Source organism: Otolemur garnettii, unplaced genomic scaffold, assembly GCF_000181295.1.
Source record: "Otolemur garnettii isolate 467f Iridium unplaced genomic scaffold, OtoGar3 scaffold00028, whole genome shotgun sequence".
NCBI lineage: Eukaryota > Metazoa > Chordata > Mammalia > Primates > Galagidae > Otolemur > Otolemur garnettii.
Genome location: NW_003852423.1, coordinates 14750858 through 14755683, shown reverse-complemented (window position 1 = coordinate 14755683; position 4826 = coordinate 14750858). Strand labels below are relative to the sequence as shown.

The 4826-nt window shown below is 47.1% G+C and overlaps 1 protein-coding gene across 1 annotated transcript in view; it reads right to left on the bottom strand.

Annotated features, from left to right (window-relative positions):
• The window catches only part of BBS9 (Bardet-Biedl syndrome 9), a 462348-nt gene that overhangs the window by 425152 nt on the left and 32370 nt on the right, over positions 1–4826 (bottom strand). The gene's annotated exons all lie outside the window — the stretch shown is intronic.

Here is a 4826-nt window from a genome sequence, read left to right as displayed (position 1 = left end):
TCTGCTTTTTTTGACAGAGTCTCACTCTGTACCCTCGTTAGAGTGCCATGACATCCTAACTCGCATCAACCTCAAACTCTTCAGCTCAAATGATTCTCTTGCCTCAGCCTTCCAAGTAGCTGGGACTACAGGTGCCCACCACAACACCCAGCTAGTTTTTCTATTTTTAGGAGGTCTCACTCCTGCTCAGGCTGATCTCAAACTCCTGAGCTCATCCAATCCACGTGCCTCAGCCTCCCAGAGGGCCAGGATTACAGGTGTGAGCCAATGCGCCTGGCCCTCTCTGTGTATTTAATAGCTTTTATGTGCTATGATCACTTTCTAGTACTTTCCAGATAAGAAAAGAACCTTTGGTCATATTTTCTTCTTTAGTGTTAGGCTTTTGAGGGCATATAGAGCTATCGTTCTGTGATCAGGCAAGAAAATTACAAAGAAAAGAGGCAATGCAAAGAAAAAGAACTCAGAGAGCAACTTTTTCCATAAAGAAGTATCTCTGTCACTCCTTCAACATGCAAACATTGATAAAAATTGTAAATAATCATACAGCCAATGAATAGCCCTCAGACTAGTGAATATTTGACCATTAAGACAAGGTAACTATATATATTATCTATATAAAAGCATTTATTTGGGGCATTTTTGTTCAGAAGAATTTATCAACATACACTGAGGTTATAACTATTGCCCTGGTTTTCAGGGCTCCATTTTGAAATTTTCCTGCCCATTTCTTACTATGTTCTTAATTAGGAAATAACTGACTTTACCCTCCATTCTTTCTACCAAGCATTCAAAAGTTTCCCCTATTTAATTATGTGCTTGATTAGAAGTTCCAGAAACTGAGTCTACAAACAGTCCAAACCCCCACCAAGAGATTATTACCTCAAGGCCATAGTTCACCTATAGATAAACAGCCTTCAAGGCATGGCTCACACCTGTAATCCTAGCACTCTTGAAAGCACAAATAGTGAAAATAAGATGGAGGGCCTACATGACACAGCTGGTCTGGTCAGTTTAGATCCTGCTTGACCTTCACCCCATCTTCCATTCTTAATGTTTCGCAAATTTAGCTCCCACCCTAAAGATGCCCATCTTGACTAGTTTAAGAAATTAACTTTTGAACTAGAAATGTTGTTAACAGATTGTCACTGAGTTGTTTAGTCTTTTCTGTGAAACATTATGTATAAAAAACTGTGATTTTTGGCACAGCACCCTTACCACAGTGCTTATAGCACTGGCCACATGCACCAAGGCTAGCAGATTCAAACCCAGCCGGGGCCATCTAAACAGCAATGACAACTGCAACAAAAAAACAGCTGGGCGTTGTAGCCAGTGCCTATAATCAGAGCTACTTGTGAGGTGGAGGCAAGAGAATCACACCAAGACTTTGAGGTTGCTGTGAGCTGTGATGCCATGGCATTCTACCCACAGCAACAGCTTAAGACTCAGTCTCAAAGAAAAAAAGCGTGATTTTGGAAATGGAAGAAGAGAACAGTCTTGGAGAGGCTACTCTCACTGTTCTCCAGAATCACTAGCCTTCGGATAAGTAAAATCTGGGGGATCTATCCAGGTCTCTGCATGTTAGCTGACAGTGATAGGTCCAGCTCATGCAGTAACACTCTGGGAGGCTATGGCAGGTTGATCGCCTAAGCTCAGGAGTTGGAGACCAGCCTGAGCAAGACACAGACCCTGTCTCTACAAAAAATAGAAAAATTAGCTAGGCATTGTGGGGCAAGCCTATAGTCCCAGCTAGTCGGGAGGCTGAGGCAAGAGAATCACTTCAGCCCAAGAGTTTGAGGTTGCTGTGAGCTATAATGACATCATGGCATTCCAAATAGGACTACATAATGAGACTCTGTCTCAAAAGAAAAAAAAACCCTCCTTCAAGAAAACAGCCTTCCAGATAATGCCAGCCCATTCACCAGGTAGAGCAATAATTTAAGACCAAGATAAGTCACACTGATCAGCATTTTTCATACCAAATTCCCTTTTAAATCCCTACCCTCAGCCCAAGACTTCAAATTAGTTTTTCTGAGGCCGGAACCTTGGCCATTTCTCCCCTGCTAGCTCTGGAATAAAGTCACTTTCTTTCACTGCACCTAGTCCTTTTTATTGGCTTTTCCATGTGGCAAAAGCTGAGCCTGCACTCAATTATTTTTATCTCTGTTTTAGGACTGGGGCACCTTAAGTTCAAAGAACATTTTAAGAAACTTTCCAAAATCACGTAAGTGGTAAAGAACATAATATTAAAACCTTATCTTTATAACCAGGCAGCATGTATCCTAGGGCCTGATTGTCCCACCATTTACTGACTTTCAGGGAACTTGGTCCTCCCCCCACCCCAGTAAGATAATAGTGCCCATGGATATTGTCAATGACAATTTCTTAAAATAAAATATCATTAAGAATATGCAATTTCAATTCTGGGAAGATAGCTGACTGATAGCAACCCTGGTCAGAGGCTCCTGAGCAAAGGAAGAAAAACTGGTTGGAATCAGAATCTATGAAGCCAAAGATGGGGAGCTGAGCCCAGAAAAAAGTTCGGAAAGCTGTAAATCCAAGGAAGAGCATTTAAGAACACAAAATACAGGTACAAAGTGGGCCTCCCGCAGGCTGGGAGTGGCCACAGAGGAGTCCCCTGCTCCGGGCAGGCCCAGAACTACTTGTTAGAGCCTTGCGCACCCCGCAGGGAGCAGCGTAGGAATCCTCCACTCTGGGAGGGCTCAGGACTGCTTGTTAGAGCCATGCACTCCACGGGCACAGAGGAGATCCCCACTCCAGGGCTCAGGGCAGATCCAGAACTGCATGCTAGAGCCGTACGCCCCACAGGCGGCAGAGGAAATCGCCGCTCCAGGGCTCTGAGTGGGTCCAGAACTGCTTGCTAGAGCTGCATACCTCCAGCAGGTGGCAAGTGGTTGCAGAGGAGTTCCCTGCTCCAGGCAGCCACAGAACTACTTGCTAAAGCCTCGTGCACCCACGGGGCAGTGATGGAGGCCCCAACCTTGAGTGGGCCCAGAACTGCTTGCTAGAGCTGCATACCTCCCACGGGCAGCAGTGGCCACAGAGGAGTCCCCTGCTTCAGGCAGGCACAGAACTACTTGCTAGAGCCACTCACGCCCCACGGGCGGTGGCGGAGGAGTCCCCCACTTGGGGTGGGCCCAGAACTGTTTGCTAGCGTCGCACACCTCACAGGCCACAGAGGAGATCCCTGCCCCAGGCTCCTGCTCTGGGCAGGCCTAAAACTGCTTCCTAGTGCCACAGACATCCCGTGGGCAGTGGCAGAGGAGTCCTCCATTCCAGGCAGACCCAAAACAGCTTGCTAGAGACACGCACACCCCACAGGGGCCAAGGGAGGAGCTCCCCGCTCCAGGCACCCGTGCTGAGTGGGCCTAGAACTCCTTGCTAGAGCCATGTGCACCCTGCAGGTGGCAGTGGAGGAGTCTACCGCTCTGGGCAGGCCCAGAACTGTTTGCTAGAGCCATGTGCGTCCCATGGGCAGAGGTGGAGGAGTTCCTCGCTCCAGGCTCCAGCGCTGGGAGGGCACAGATGGGCTTGCTAGTGCCGCAGGCGTCCAACAGGTGACGGTGAAGGAATCCTCCAGTCCCCCCTCCAGCTACTCTGGCGGGGCTGAACTAGGATTGATCTGGTTGCTTGCATGCCCTGCACTACCACTGCCATTCCCCCACCCCCTGGCTGCTCCAGGGGGGCTGAACTAGAACTGATATAGCCACTGTTCAGTGGCTAGCAACCTGTTCCACCGGTTGCCCTGGCAGGGCTGAACTAGGACTGATCCGGCTGCTGCCAGTCTCCTGCCCCCCCAGTCGCCCCGGCAGGCCGAACGAGGTCTAATCCGGCTACGCACACTCCTGTGGAGGTGCTACCGTTCCAGTGTGCCCCGGTTGTCCCAGCACCCGAGAACTGGGAGAAGACAACAGACACGCTCTGCCTGTCTCTCTGGGCAACCAGAAGAAGCCACCAACTGAAGGATTCTGATAAGGCCTCCAAACAAGGTAAACTCAGCATGGGGCAGAATTGGTGGGAAAGCTCTGGCAACTTGAATAACCAGAGTAGATCAACTCCCCCAAGGAAAAATGGGGTAGATGCAATTGAAGACCCCATCCATAAACAGATGGCTGAGATGTCAGAAATCGAGTTCAGAATTTGGATAGCAAATGAGATTAGGAATGAAAGAAAGGAAGGAATTAGAATTTCAAGAAATTATTCAAAAGATATCACAAAAAATTATTCAAAACATGTCTCAAGAATTCAAAGATTTCAAAGATAAAATGACCAAAGGAATTTAAAATACTGAGACAAGAGGTTGCAGCCCTCAAGGATCTGAAAGATATGGTGGAATCCCTCCATAACAGAGTGGAACAGAAGAAAGGATCTCTGACATTGAAGACAAAACTTTTGAAGAAGCCCAGGAGCACAAAGATCAAAAGAAATGGAGAGCAAAAACGGATCTTTCTCTCAGAGAGCTCTCGGATAATTCAAAGAAAACTAATATTCGCTTTATAGGAATCCCTGAAGGTGATGAAGTTGCTTCACAAAATACAGAGGCTCTTCTTCACGAAATTATGAAAGAGAACTTTCCAGACATGCCAAGAGATTCTGAAATTCAGATAGCAGATAGTTTCAGAACCCCAGCACGACTCAACCTGAACAAGACATCCCCCAGGCACATCATAATTAACTTAACTAAAGTTAAGATGAAAGAGAAAATTCTGAAAGCTGTCAGACGTAAGAAAACCATAACCTACAAGGGGAAGAGTATTAGGATGACTGCAGATCTCTCAGCTGAAACCTTTCAGGCTAGAAGAGGATGG